The sequence below is a fragment of the Perca flavescens genome, chromosome 24 (genome assembly GCF_004354835.1).
Source record: "Perca flavescens isolate YP-PL-M2 chromosome 24, PFLA_1.0, whole genome shotgun sequence".
Lineage (NCBI taxonomy): Eukaryota > Metazoa > Chordata > Actinopteri > Perciformes > Percidae > Perca > Perca flavescens.
The window spans coordinates 8,395,455-8,412,045 of record NC_041354.1 but is presented as its reverse complement, the minus strand read 5'-3'; positions in this window follow the sequence as shown (position 1 = coordinate 8,412,045).

Genomic DNA, 16,591 nt, shown 5'->3' with positions numbered 1-16,591 from the left:
CACAGGTGGTGGGCCCATGGGCTGGAGAGATGGGAGCCACGTAGCTTGTTCGGGCTGTGCCCGGCCGGGCTCCGTGGCAAACCCGCCACCAGGCGCTGCCCGACGAGCCCGCCGCCTGGGCCTGGCTCCAGACGGGGCCCCGGGCTTCCTCCGGGCAGGGTCACTCCATCTCTACCTTGCTTCTTCATTGGGGTTTTTGAACCATTCTTTGTCTGGCCCCTCACCTGAGACCACTTTGCCTTGGGAGACCCTACCAGGAGCACAAAGCTCCAGACAACACAGCCCTCAGGTTCACAGAGACACACAAACCTCTCCACCACGATAAGGTGATGGTTCACGGAGAATGCTGAATATGTACTGGAAATGTACCATGTAATGTTGTTTTTTTTTTGTTTGTAAATGCTTTGCTGGGAATTAGGGGAGCTATGCACTGGATTATTTCTAGGCTTGGCTGGTTGCATTCTCACATTGATGACAAGACTCCTGTGTTGTCTTCTTTACCAGGTGAAATGCAAAGGGAACAAATGAGAGCTAAAACTGAAATATGGCGGCAGCAGAATTCTGCATGTCCTATCTAATTCCAAAAGCATGAATGTTAAGTAAGTGCTCCTGCCAGTGCCCCCTGACCAAAAACAGTGGCAAAAAGAACTGGAGTTGGTCCCTGGGCGCCTGTGGCTGCCCACTGCGTCTATGTAAAGGATGGGTTAAATGCAGCAGACATTTAGCTTCTCTTTGTATGCTTAGAAATGACAATGAAGGCACCTTTAACCTTTTACTTTTAAACAGTGATGAAATTCATGATAGGATTAACAGGGGTGGTAGTGAGATGCATAGACTGTATAAGGTTGGCAATCAAGCTACAGTATGTCACTCAGAGGACAGGTTTTAATTAGGTTTTATATTTCCTTCATTTTCAACGATTACTCACAGTAGGGCTCCCGCTGTGCTGAGGGAGAAACAAGGGCTGTGAGACCAGCACTAATCCTGTCATGTTTGAACAGAGTCAATATGGACATTTCCATAATGCAGACCTACAGATGGCCAGTATGTACCCTAAAGTAATTCTAAAAATGAACATGAACACATCAGCTACAGAATATTTTAATAAAAGATGTGTTATTGTAGCCAGCTGCTTACTCGACATAAAGTCCCCTGTAGTGTTAGAATGAAGTTAAAACTTCAGAAAGATCAGTCACTTGAGTGAGTCATCTTGGGACACATGGGTAGTTTTGATGCCTTTGTTCTCACGAATTGCTATGGGGTTCAACCTAAGGGCAAAACACCATTACATGCCTTGTTATGGGTGTTAGGGAAAGGAGAAAGTTGTCTAAGCAAATAGAAAAGCTTCCAATTGGACTTCCGCAGTCACAGTTGGGTCACAACAAGGCAGTTATCCATTTATGAAGCAAAAGGCTGCGCTCCAATGTATCATTAAATAATGCACTAAGCAGGTCCCATGCAGAATACATGCATAAAAGTGCCGACAGAGAAACATGCTGTATGTCGAATTCTCTTAACGTTTACAGAATATGTGACAAACTCCTGTGGGCATTACCTCAATAAGAGCGTCCCTTTTTGCATCACCGATAAGCTGGCACATTGTGTCTGAATGTCACCGCGCTCGCTGTTTGAGAATTAAAGCGTTTTTGGGGAGATGCTGCTTGTTCTAGAAGTTATTTGTTTTTGCGAAGCAGAGACGAGGGAAGGAAGTTTCGGATCTGAACGGAGCAAGAAGCAAAATGGGTTTTGCTTCATTTGCATAATTGATCGCATTTGGTCTCGCGTCAGAGGGGAGCAGAAGCACGAAGCGCATCGCTCCATTCTTTCAGTGTTATCTGGTGTGAGAGATGACTGGAATTATGGGAAGTAAAATGTGGTAATCATAACATAACAGAATATTAGTGTTCAACAGGAAATGAATCCCTGCAGAAGACATGCGTAAGAAGGAAGGACTGATTAAAGTATTCCATTACAGAGCTGGTATCTTTTATCGAATAAGCACTGTGAGATAACAAATGTGTTATTCTGTTGGGCTTAAAATCAAACTTGCTACTGTGGCTTTACACCTAAAACAAAAAGAAAAGTACACATTTGTTGACACATGTATTAACAAAAAATGCCTTAAACTATATTTCAGCATCCTGGCACAATCAAAAACCATATCACTCCTAATTTAAGACTGTACCTGGTTTAAATTACAGGCAGCGATAGAAACAAAGGGAAGTAGATGGATGTGCTGCCATATAAAGGAGACAGATAGATAAGGGAGATATGCGGGATGAGTGATGTAATTTTATATACTGAATGAAACAGCCAACAGTGTGTTCACCCTGCCAGCCCATCCTGCAGTGATCACCGACCAAATCCCTTAGGAGGATTATCCAGACTCAAATCAAGAAAATCATGCAACTTTAAGGGTTACGGGCAGAGGACAGACTTTCAACTCACACCTCCGGCGGAGTTTTTCGTGCATCCCTGTGGAGGCTGGGGGCATTGAACCCGAGTGGACAATGTTCAAAGTTTCCATTGCTGAAGCTGCGGCGAGGAGCTGTGGTCTTAGGGTCTTAGGTGCCTCAAGGGGCGGTAACCCACGAACACCGTGGTGGACAACGGTGGTCAGGGAAGCCGTCCGACTGAAGAAGGAGTCTTTCCGGGATATGTTATCCCGGAGGACGCCGGAGGCAGTTGCAGGGTACCGAAGGGCTGCAGCCTCTGCCGTGAAAGAGGCAAAGCAGCGGGTGTGGGAGAAGTTTGGAGAAGACATGGAGACTTTCGGTCGGCACCAAAGTGTTTTTGGAAAACTGTTCGCCACCTCAGGAGGGGGAAGCGGGGAACCATCCACGCTGTGTACAGTAAGGATGGGACACTGTTGATCTCAACTGAGGAGGTAATAGGGCGGTGGAAGGAGCACTTTGAGGAACTCCTGAATCCGACTAATACGCCCTCTATGTTAGAGGCAGAGCTGGAGGATAATGGGGGATTGTCGTCGATTTCCCAGGCGGAAGTCACTGATGTAGTCAAACAACTCCACAGTGGCAAAGCCCCGGGGATTGATGAGATCCGTCCAGAAATGCTCTGGGTGTGGAGGGGCTGTCCTGGTTGACACGCCTCTTCAACATTGCGTGGAAGTCTGGGACGGTGCCAAAGGAGTGGCAGACTGGGGTGGTGGTTCCCCTTTTTAAAAAGGGGGACGAGAGGGGTGTGTGCCAATTACAGGGGTATCACACTTCTCAGCCTCCCTGGTAAAGTCTACTCCAAGGTGCTGGAAAGGAGGGTTTGGCCGATAGTCAAACCTCGGGTTGAGGAGGATCAATGCGGATTCCGTCCTGGTCGTGGAACAACGGACCAGCTCTTCACTCTCGCAAGGATCCTGGAGGGAGCCTGGGAGTATGCCCAACCGGTCTACATGTGTTTTGTGGATTTGGAGAAGGCGTATGACCGGGTCCCCGGGAGATACTGTGGGAGGTGCTGCGGGAGTATATGGGGTGAGGGGGTCTCTACTCAGGGCCATCCAATCTCTGTACGACCAAAGTGAGAGCTGTGTCCGGGTTCTCGGCAGTAAGTCGGACTCGTTTCAGGTGAGGGTTGGCCTCCGCCAGGGCTGCGCTTTGTCACCAATCCTGTTTGTAATATTTATGGACAGGATATTGAGGCGTAGTCGGGGTGGGGAGGGGTTGCAGTTCGGTGGGCTGGGGATCTCATCGCTGCTCTTTGCAGATGATGTGGTCCTGATGGCATCATCGGCCTGTGACCTTCAGCACTCACTGGATCGGTTCGTAACCGAGTGTGAAGCGGTTGGGATGAGGATCAGCACCTCTAAATCGGAGGCCATGGTTCTCAGCAGGCCTTCTCCAGGTAGGGAATGAGTCCTTACCCCATGTGAAGGAGTTCAAGTACCTTGGGGTTTTATTCGCGAGTGAGGGGACAATGGAGCGGGAGATTGGTCGGAGAATCGGCGCAGCGGGTGCGGTATTACATTCAATCTATCGCACCGTTGTGACGAAAAGAGAGCTGAGCCAGAAGGCAAAGCTCTCGATCTACCGGTCAGTTTTCGTTCCTACCCTCACCTATGATCATGAAGGCTGGGTCATGACCGAAAGAACGAGATCCAGGGTACAAGCGGCCGAAATGGGTTTCCTCAGGAGGGTGGCTGGCGTCTCCCTTAGAGATAGGGTGAGAAGCTCAGTCATCCGTGAGGAGCTCGGAGTAGAGCCGCTGCTCCTTTGCGTCGAAAGGAGCCAGTTGAGGTGGTTCGGGCATTTGGTAAGGATGCCCCCTGGGCGCCTCCCTAGGGAGGTGTTCCAGGCACGTCCAGCTGGGAGGAGGCCTCGGGGAAGACCCAGGACTAGGTGGAGGGATTATATCTCCAACCTGGCCTGGGAACGCCTCGGGATCCCCCCAGTCGGAGCTGGTTAATGTTGCTCGGGAAAGGGAAGTTTGGGGTACCCTGCTGGAGCTGCTCCCCCCGCGACCCGACACCGGATAAGCGGACAAAGATGGATGGATGGATGGATGGATGGGCAGAGAGTGAGAAAGGGATAAATGGAGTGGGGGGTGGTTGTGCTGTAGCCTTGTTATTCTTTCTCCTCTCCAGCCTCTGATTTGTGTGTTTTGACAAGTGCTCTGCAGCGAAACGTCCACCTACACCAAATAACTGAACAACTACTGTAAATGTCTGCTCATATGAGCATTGAAAGAGTGATTGGTCGCTATAAAGGGAATGTCTGACAAAAAGAAATTAAACATTTGAAGATACAGCTCAAACTGCTCGTCATATTAGCTTCGGCTAAACATAAAAGATTGATACCACTCTCAAGTCTCTTGTCTCAGACCAGAAGCAGGGGGAAACAGCTAACCTAGGTTTGTCCAAAGGTAAAGAGATATAATGTGTTAATTAGTGAGCATTAGAGGTGCTTTTTTTAACCTTTGAAGAGAGCGAGGCTGGCTGTTTCCCCCTGATTCCAGTCTTTATGCTAAGCTAAGCTAACTGTGTCCTGGGTGCAAATACAGCATACAGAAATGAGAGTGGTATTGATCTTCACATGGATCGGATGGATTCACATCTAACTCTCGGCAACAAAGTGAACAACCCTATTTCCCAAATCATTTTATATCTGTAGTTCCCCTCCCCTCGTGCGGTCTTATAGAAAGGTTGATCTTGTGGCCCAAACGTATGAGTTAAACCGCTTCCACACATTTTCAGCACAATATTATGATTAAAACTTAGGCAGAAATGACACATAAAAATGTTGGAAGTATGACATTATTACAGGTTATTTTAAGCAATGAGTGCCCTGATTTGCTCAAAATTTAAAATGACTCTGAATATTCTTTAGGAGGCCACGGCATGTCAGATGGCTCTCGGTACAATGGAACTTTGCCCTCTGAAGTAGCAGCATGCATTGGCATAAAGCAGAAGGCAATTTGGCATGCATTACTGTAATCTGATATTCAGAACACAAACAAGCCATGCGGGATAGTTTCACTGCCAAATTCCAACACACTAAAGCCAAGATTTTCCCACACTACAAAACGCTGATAAAGGTCCTGTCTTTGTCCTTAGGAACCATGGATAAGATAGATTAGGTTAATATTCCCAGATTTGTGATGACAAAACTGTCATTAGTCCGTAGTCCTAATAAAAACAAGAAGGAACATAGATCCCTCTCACCTGCTGCAGCTGTTTTCATTCCCATCTTACAATGAATGATTTATTACGAGCATTAAAAGGTGATAAATGAGCCACAACTTCTCATTAAAGTTTATGAAGCAAACTTGGCTTGTACTCCATTTGCAAACAGAAGGCTCCAAAACTGTATTATGACAGCTCATGGATACACAATGGCCATCTGGGTACAGGCAAAGTGCAGCTAACTTGCCAGTGATGCAAATACTCTCTTGGTGCCTGTTAGCGTTGCGCCATTATTCATTTTTGCCATTTTGCAGTCTGTCAACAACGGATGGCGCCAAATGTGTATAAGTGGGTGTGGCGAACATTATGACCGGCTACGAAAATGGTAAAGCATAAGGACAAGTGCAAGTGGTTCCCTGGAGGGTAAAGCTCTTGGAGAACAAGGGGAGCACTTCTTATGATAAATGGAACTTGTTTATTCAAATCAGAAGTCAAATAAAGATAAAAATGTGATGACATGCACACTTTAGGCATTTGCCTCTGTGTTGTGTTACTCATTCATCTACATTAATGTGACAAAATATGAATGTTCTTAATTTTATGTGTTTTTTGGAATACTCCAGGGAAGTCCAGGGGGAAAAAAACATTTAAAAACTGTTTATATGGCTCCTTATAATTTGAAGGGATAGTTCTAAAAGATTCTGGATGTTAACACTGTGCTTCACAGGCAATAAAAGCACTGGAGAACATAGTGTGTTGCTTTGGTTTCCTTATACATTTCCTCAATTTTGTAATAGAAGAGCCTGGCTTTTTTTGTTTATTAAAGAAAAATGTTGCTTCTTTAACACACAGCAAAGCGAGATGATGTCTGGAGGATGAGGTGATATCTTACCAAACCACAGATTCATGACAAGACTATGAGCAATAGCTAACTAGTAGGGGTGTGCAAAAAAATCAATTCCTATTTGAATCCCGATTCAAGCTCTACCGATTCAAAATCAATTAATAGAATTCCAAAAATCAATTCATTTTTAATTTTTTTTTATTGTATGTCTACTGCAATCACATGATGGATAGATAGATAGATAGATACGTTATTGATCCCCAAGAGGAAATTCAAGGTCCCAGTAGCTTACAGACATCACACACAACATACACATACGTCATAAACAGGATGATAAAATAACAAATAAAAAACAAATCCACATGAATAATATGGACAATAAAAGATACTAAATAAAAAATCCACACTAAGGGATGTATAAGATATATATATATATATATATATTGGAAAAGTAACTACATTTAGATACTGTGAATCGTTTTTTTAATCGAGAATGGTTCTTGAATCCAAAATTGATTTTTAATTGAATCGTGAGCCTAAAAATCAATATGGAATCAAATAGTGACATTTTGTGAATTGTGCACCCCTACTAACTAGTCCTCTAAATTAAACCACAAAATATGTTCACATCAACAACATCATTTGTCTGTGCCTTTCAACACTGTTACAAATCACTGTTGAAAAAGAAACCCATGTCATAATGTTACAATGCTATGGTTAAGGTTTAGTTCAGAAAGAAACAGTGGCCTCCCGTGTTAAAGTCAAACGTTTTGTCGACCCATCCATCCAACCTAAACTCCCCATTAAACGGACTTTATCGCTCTATAACAACCTGACTTCCTCCTTTGCTCCCGTCATAATTACTACGGCTGCTGAAGGGCTTTTTCACTTAGACGTTAGTCGGGCATTCGCCTCAAGACCCATCTCTTCACCACTGCCTATCCCCAGCCCCACGCCCCTCCCCTTTTCATCTATCCTATCTCTTTCCTCATATTCTGGGGCGCCAAGTGTTAATATGCTTAAGAAAAACATAAACTTCAATTCAGACATGATGGGGCCAAATACAGAGTTAGGAGCAGGTCACTCAGACTTTGGAAATGATATTCAGGATAACTCAAAGTTCAAAAACACAACTGCAAACGTCCAGAAGATATGTTCAAAAGTTTGTTTAGAATATTTATACTCACTAATATTAATTTCAAATGTATGTCAATGCTTTTCAAATTGTTGACTAAAATCACACCTCATTACCATTTAAACTGAAAAATAACAGTTGAGTTGGTGGTTTATCCTAAGGTCTAATTTGCTCCCTTAAACCATGGTCAAACTTAGGTGTATGAATGTCCTTATGAAACTATATAGAAATATTGTGTAGAAACAGCCATAGCGCTGTTAAGTCTGAACCACTACAGACACTTGACTTCATTCTCTCTTTCTTTCCTTAGAAGAGTAGAGGATGCCCTCCAGATGCTAACCTCGTAGTGTTTCGGTTTAAGAGATTTGTCATGAGCCATGTTTAGTGGGCTTAGAGATGTGACACATGAGTCAGGGATCATGCAAACATGTATTAACGCACATGTGCCCACGCTTTGTATTGTGTAGTTTGTATGTGGCATATGAAAGCACAGTGAGCGGGGGATTGTTGTGTGCTGAGCTCTTTATTATCGCTGCAGCTCCGACTTCTAGTCTCCTCTGTCTTAAGACTGCTTAGTGTGTCTTGGTTTGTTCAATTCAACTTGTCCGGTAAAGTTTATTTGAATCAATTAATCTTGAATGAAGCATTTGATTAAATTTTTGAATCATTTGCCCCTATTGTATAATTGCAATAAGTAGGCGCGGTTGTGCATCATCAGGACTGGATAGTGTTGCTCAGGGTAAACCTCCTTTTCTGGAACAGAGTATAAAACCTCTGTCTTTTGAAGCACTTAGTAGTCTTGTTACAACTCTTCCTTTGGCTCAGTGCTCTCACTGGCTGGCTTTGTGTTCCCATCCTTTTCAGTAACCATTGTCCGTCCTCTCTTGTTTCTTTCTCTCTCCCTTAAACACTCAGACTATCTGGTTGCTCCTTGGACTCTGTGATTCTATTCTGCCTTTCATTTCCAACATTCGCTGAGCCTCTGTTGTTGCTGTTGACATTATGCATATCTTAGTATGAGTTGCATCGCATAGATCCCGACATTTCTTAGTCAATAAAATCACACAAATAACAAGACAACAACACACGCAGGCCTCTACCTGCTCACATAGACGGGGCAGAATACATCAGTTACAACCCCAAACATACACCCATCAATTATTGCCTCTGATATCAAGGCACAACAGGCAGAGGTGGATGTAAATAAGTACATTTACTCAAGTATTTAGGCTACTTTATACATCTACTCTGCTACATTTCAGAGGGAAATATTGTAGTTTTTACTCAACTACATTCATTTTATAGCTGTAGTTACGAGTTAGTTACGATCTTACTTTGATTTTACAAATAAAACATATGATTATCTTATTAAATATGATGCATTGTTATGAAGGCCCAAATCCCTGGGAGTGTGTGAAGTTTCCCCCAAAAATATTTTCTTAATCTTGAAGCACACGATAATAGCTCATTATCTTGTGGGCATAAGATCGGGACATTGAAGGCTCTATAATTAAACACTCTGAAAAGGGCTTTTTGCATAGTGATTACTTTTACCTTTTACTTTAAGTACATTTTGCTGATGATATTTTTATTCTTTTACTCAAGTACAATTTTGAAGGCAGGACTTTTACTTGTAACCGAGTATATTTACATTGTGGTATTGTTACTTTTACTTAAAGTGCTCATATTATGCTCATTTTCAGGTTCATAATTGTTTTTAGAGGTTGTACCAGAAAAGGGTTTACATGGTTTAATTATCAGAAAACACCATATTTTTGTTGTACTGCACATTGCTGCAGCTCCTCTTTTCACCCTGTGTGTTGAGCTCTCTGTAGAGTGATGCATCACACTTCTGTACCATCGTTGTTGGGAGTCGCACATGCGCAGTAAGTACTGCTAGCTTGTCAGTTGCAGAGTATGAGGGAGTGCCACGCTATCAGCTAGGCGAGCATTATAACATGTGTTACAAAGTGACGCATGTTCGTCACAGAAGTAAAGGCTGGACTACAATAGGGGAAAAGCCAAAAAGCATAATATGAGCACTTTAAGAAAAGGTTCTTAACACTAACCACTAACGACAGGTCACACATCCATCTGTTTTGTGCAACATACATAACCGATGCAGCTTCCTATTTTGCTTTTGCTCCATCAAACATTCTGTCTAGCCTTGTAACCAAAGTCTCTTAATTAAAACACTTTCATTTCATTTATTGTAAGAGAGCTTTTGGGGTGAAACACACCTATGAGGAAAAAGTGACTGTAGCTATTGGCTATTCCAATCAGAAACTTGTTGAGGCATGACTTGTATACCCTGCAAAAAGTGATTGGCCTAACAATATATATTCACTGTCCAGACAACTTCACCTGGAAATATCTTGGATACATTTATCTTGATTTTGTTCCCAAGGAACTGGCATTTGTCAAGAAATTGGAATAAAAGTAAAAAACAAAAAAAAAGAAATAGATTTGTAGTGCCCTCAGAGGACAGCAGTAGAAGAACACACAGACACACTCACCCAGACAGCTTTGGCATCTTGGAGAAACCAAACATGTCCATGTGGTCCTGCTAGAGCGAGCTACGTGCCAGAGCTTAGGTGCTCCACATCAGCATTCTAATCCACATCCCAGACAATCCAGTTTCAACCCGGATCCATATGAAGAGTCAACAAAAGCCTTTCGAACACAGAATTTCTCAGTTTAGGAAAATACACTCAGAATAAAGCAAATATCCCCCTTGCTGAATGCCCCATCCGGTGCGCAGACAGTCCAATTCCTTGCCTTTCCACAATGTTGCGTTCTTAAGTGATGACATAGACAGTGAGGGTCACACCCCCCCCTCCCACCTTCTCTCTGCTCTCTCTGGGACGAGTCAGCCCTTTCTGCTGCTCCCCACCTGGCTTAGTTGAGCTGCAATAAGCCCACTGTGTGTGCTCTCCATCTCAGCGCATGGTGTAGTGCAGTGATCCTAGCCGCGGCAAGCAGTGTAGAATAAAGGAGGAGGGAGGGAGAGTGAATGGAAGAGGGACGGGATACAGAGGGAGGGAGGGAGAGGGGGTGGGGGGGGGGGCACAAAGCGAATGGATGACGGATGCTCTGGCTCCAGCTTCGCCCTCTGTTCATGGGGGCTGGGCAGGGCAGAGGAGAGAAGGCAGAAGAAAGAGGGCTGCAAGAGTAGAAAATCAAGATGAAAGATGAAGTAGGGACAAGTAAAAGTGCATCGGTTGTAAAGAGAAAGCAACTGTGAGACAGAGAAGGGGGAGGAGAGGTGACGGGCAGAGGAAAGCTGACTCGGCAGAATGGGCCGCTGATGGGAGCAAGACCCCGTCTCTTAGTTTTTGTTTCCCCCTCTGCTTGGTTTTACTAAGTGAGCTTTTATGCATGCACAGTCTCAGGCTTGCATCATCACCATGATGCAAGCATGCATTAGTCTTGTAGACCACAGATGGCTTCCTTGTTCATTCTCATCCAAAAGGAACATTTGGCTTTGGATCATTTTTCAGTCCTCTTCTCTAATGGATGGAAGAAATAAAACATAATGTAATCTTAGGCAAATTAAACACTGTAATTCCTGTGTTTCCAAAGCACAAACTACACTTTGAGAATTTTCTGTACCTAACATATTCATTTGTTACTTTTAAAACCTTATTTGGACCGATAACCAACGTGTTTTAATAGAATTAATAGAAAATTGACTGAAAACAGTCTGCCTTTTGTTTCTGATAAGAACATTAAAGGACTCTTATTTTTTTGTTCTGGATGTGCACACACACACACATTCCGTCAGAGAGCCTGTCATCAAATCCTAACAAGTCAGAGCCTCTTGTGTGTGTTTGTGTGTGTGTGCACATGCACAGATGGCTCAGCCTTCGGGAGATGCTGCTCCTGCTGGCCCCGTGCCACAAGGTGCCAAGGACAAACTGCAAACGAACCTCAGTGGTGATGATAAACTTTAATTGGACGCAGAAAAGCAGAAAGTATGTTTAGCGTCCCGTTTAATCCAACTCAAGTCAACTGGGTGTGTAATGAAAGGAAGTGCATATTTTTCACTTATCTTATGACTGAAAGGAGTACATTTTTCTTACTTATTGTTATTTGAGTGTTATTGGTTGCTACAGGCCTGTAACAGCACAAGGTAATGGGAATCCGGATCAAAACAGCTCATTTTATTTACTGGACCTGGTGTCCCCAATATCAACAGACAGTTGTGACGGGATAAGAATTAGTAGTTTGGATTCAGGCGTTTTCTTAAATTTGTAGATACACAGCTGTGAGATCAGGACAGCGGAGGGGAGACATAATGACAAGCGACACATGAAATGAGAGAAATGGAAGCAGATCTTCTAAAGTTGAACGCCACAAGATTTACGAAGTAATAAAAGTTATTCTGATGGTTGGGGACAGTCTTATCACTATTTATGAGCATGAACATTTCTCTCCGGGGAGCAATGCAAGACTGCATACTTGATCACATTAAAAGTTTGAGACTTCCTTCTTTAATAGAAAAGTTTTTTAAGAATATCGCTCAGACTGTCCCAGAACACAGAGACATAACATCATTTTCAGTCTTCAAGAATGACACTTTAAATGACTGTCAATCATTTTCTAAAGCATGCTACGGTGTCACAGATTTTTGTCTAAATTCCTACAAGCCTTGTTTGCAAAGAATGGTGAGGTTCTCTAACAAAACTAAGACAACTAAGGCTAGCGTCTTTTTAAAGTTATACTGTATATGCACAGCAGTTCCTTATGCTTAATGCTAATTCAAACCTCTACTGTAAAGGAACTCACAAAACCTAGGCCAATGGCATCATTAACGCCGATAGAAAATAGCCTAAAACCTACAACACACTTTTGATGACAACTTCCACTTCCGCAATTACTTTTAATTTGGCCCTATGGAAATGTTGTGTATGTTTAGTGTTTGTCTGTAAATGTAAATATAAGGCACGATGTCGGTCCCCTGCTCTTAGTGCAAAGCAGTGATGGCAGAAAGCATCAGGTTTACGTCAGGCAGCTTTGATGCAAAGACTCTTTGATGACCCTAGCCTTCCCTTAGAAGAAAAAACACTTCATTAATCTCTCAATGGAGAAAAAGCACACACAAACACACATGCACCCACATACATCAAAAGCACTTTGTGGGTGGCAATATATAAAAAGGCCTTGTGGCCCTCTCACAATTCCATACTGGTTTGCTCACATCCCATCTCAGAACAAGACAATTTAATGAAGACCCCTTTTATCTGTTAGTACATTCAATTTCCGGCCAGAATGTATTACAGATCTAGTGTTGAGCTTTTGGATAACAGTTGATAGAAATCAAATCTCATCCTTGAGCTTTGAAATTAGGCAACTTTTTTTCTTCATTTTAATAAATGTTTGTGTCAGACCGGTGCTCTCCATATGGGAGATTCTTAGATGAGTGGAGATCTTTAAGTCAGAGGAAAGCAGAAGGTAACCAAAATAAATAATAATGAGCAAACTCTGCAGCAACTGCCCCAACCAGATTTCAAATGTATTTATCCTCCATCAATATATTTGACTTGACACATTGGCAGAAGAGAAAAGAACAACAAGCATCTCGTTGCATGCAATAGTTCTGCATCTTGATAATGATGATAAAGCAGTCTGACCGCTGCTATGGTACTAGCTTTTTGCTAGCTGACACAGATCCTGTACTAAATACATGGTCTTAGTATTCCCATGGCTGTGTTTTAGTGGAGAACATCCCACAGATAGATTTGTAGAAGTATACAATCCAAACATATGTGTTTATTTGTCATTTAAAAAAGAAAGCCTCAGAGCACAATGAAGAATTGTTGATAGAATGTAGTTTGTGGCTGGATGTTGGCATCAGCATCAGACGCTGGAGGCAGCGTCCTACAGGAGGAGCTGATTGGATTGGCGAACGAAACGGTGACTAATGATTGGTTCCAGTGCGGGTAAGTGAGAGGAGTGGTACCTTTAGGTTTAAGAGATTGGATAAAATGATTGAGGAAGGAATTGCCTAATTTGAAATTGACAGGATAATAATAATCTAAAGGGAAGCAGGGATCTATGAGAATGGATCAGGGCCAAGAGGCATAAGGGCCGAGAGGGAGAAGTGAATGACGAAGTGAGCGAGATTTAATTAAGTTTTGCCAGGGTCCACAAATTCCCATTTTATTATTATGACTTATTTCATAAAGGGATGCAAAGGACAGGACAAAGAATTAGATGATATCCCATGATGTTTTCCACTCACTCCATTGAAATAATTGTGATTCTGACTTTTGTATGTGTTGTTCTTCTTCAAAAGTAGGAAAGACAGCAATTCAGGTCAGTAAAACTCACACACTAAATTAATAATAAATATGCACAAAAGTGAAAAAAGATGGTTTATTCAACTGGTTTCTTAACTTTTTGAGTGGGGTGTGTGAAGGACATGCAGGGCCTTTTACTTTTAAGCTGGTAATTTACTTCCACGCCTCGCTGATTCCACCTCCAGTGACTTGCCCACCCATTCAAGCATCAAAATGTCTCTGAAAATGTTATGAACCGTGTTCTATTTCAGAGGGACTCAAACAGTGCCAACTTTGAAAATTGCAATATGAAACATAAGCACTCATACATACATACAAGCAAAAGAAATTTGCAACTCGACTTTAACACCAACGATCTGTGACTCACTATGACTTTAGCCTTCGGATTTGGAATGACTTGATATCCTTCCCAAGCCCCAGAAGTGATGTTATAAGTGTGCAGAGACTCAACTCTTAATTTTCCTGTCAACTGATGAATCAATCCAACGCATGCGCCGTAAGCAAAATGGAAAGGTGCATTTGGCAGACCAGCACACAGACAGGTGGTACCTCAGGTTGTTACATTCAGATGCAAGACTCTGCTGTAGTCGACCAGAAAACTGATGGCAACAGTCAAATCAATCGGATCAGAAACAACAAATGGTTGTAACTGTGACACAGGAAAAATGTACCAAGGCACACGTGATCATATTGTTTTTGAATGTTCTATAAATACAAAATACAAAAGCATTCATTATTTCGGTAAATCTGCTATACTAACTTTTCCTTTGTTATGGATTTTAAGATGGCAATAATTTTGGTGAAGGGGCACAAAATGACTTGTTCATAAAATGAAAATCAGTAATTACAATAAACTAAAAATGACATAATTGGTATTCTGTTCACCAGCATCATCATCATCATGGATTTTCTTAAAAGCAATTTTATCTTATCTTTTATTTATTTTTGATATTCTATAAGCATGTTTTGGCATGACAACTTACTCACGGTCCCTCAGGTCCTTTTGACCACCTCTTATATTAGTCTTCAGACTTCATGACAAAACCAGTACAGCACAGTCATGCTTTGCTGACATGCCATTAGCAAAATAATCTGTTGGTGTTATCACTGGGTGTAGGAGGGATTAGAATGTCAGGAGATTGTCAAACAAAAATCCACAAATGGTATTTGAAAAACTAAAATACATAATAATGCAGCTCACTGATTATTATCCTAACTAAAATACTGTTTTCAAATTGCCAGTCTGCTAATTATTCTGCCTGCCAGTCAATTCTCTCTATATGCGAGAAATGAAGTCAGACTATCCACAGCTTTCCTTTGTTCATCTGTCCTTTACCAAATTTTTTTGGAAAAAAAAAATCCTATAAAGTAATAATCTTTTCAGTCTACGAAGGTTTTAAGCACCTAACGGACAAAATAGCAGGACCTCTCTTTTATCTTTTAAGGCTGCTGTCTGATCTCTCCTCTCGGCCAATTTAAAGTAGCGATTCTTATTACAGTGAGGATAGATAGGAACGCTACGAGCATCCCACTGCTGGTTTGTGTCCCATAGAGATAAGAAGAGAGAAGGCAGGCTGCCCGCCTCTGTCCACTAATGAATAACAATATAGCCCAAGGTCACCATTCAAGTGTGAGTGACTGTGAGAGAGAGAAAACTGAGAAAGACAAAGCATGTGTGCTGCATTATTATACACCAAATTGGCATTCAGTACTCCTTCACCTTGCGGTCTATGGTTGACACACCCACGTACAGTTAATCATTAACCTGCCTGTGTGTGCGTGGTGTATCTGGATCCAGACATCTCTTCTGTTCCTTCAAAAGAGCAGGGTGTAGCACGTCCGACAAAATAACCGTCATAATAGTATCCTGTAATGACATCTTCACTAGAGGCTGCTTCATGAACAATATTGTTCCTCATGCCGTTAAACATGTGGCTGATCAGGCTGATTATAGGTAATGAAGTGATAAGCTTTGTTTGTTTTTGTAGAATTTACACCTTGATGACTTTGACATTCCCTTGAGACTGAGTGGTGGTGTTCGTGCATAAATCACTGTCACCTCTGCAACAGCCACTTGCATCTCACTACTTGTTCTGTATTCTGCAGAACAAGTAGAGCCAACACTATCTGCTGCATAATACGGTTGTGTGTAACCTTAGCAAATTATGGTTTAATGGAAATGCTATTGCTACCTGGATTAGGTTCACTGGCAATGCTTTGTTTCAATTCATGAATGAAAGAGTGACATCTTTATAGTGTCACAGGGAGGAGGTCAGTGTGGATGGGCATAGAAAGCACAAGACTCCGTAGACCGAGGTCCTGCATCCCTCATATGGTTAGGTTTGGGCAACTAAAACACAGTCATTGTGTCTCATTTCATGCCTAGCATTAGCTAGCATTGCGTTTTTCATTTAACCTTCAACCTTTCTGGAACCTTAACCAGCTGCCTTGAGTATCCTAAAAATATGAATCATACTTCAGTTACCACAAGTGAATTACTTTTACTTAACAGTCCCATATTATGCCAATTTTTTAGGTTCATACTTGTATTTTGGGTTTTGTACTGGAACATGTCTACATGCTTTAATGTTCAAAAAACACATTTTTCTCCTCATACTGTCTGTCTGAATATACCGGTATTCAGCCTCTGTCTGAAACGCTCCAAGTTAGCGCCTGTC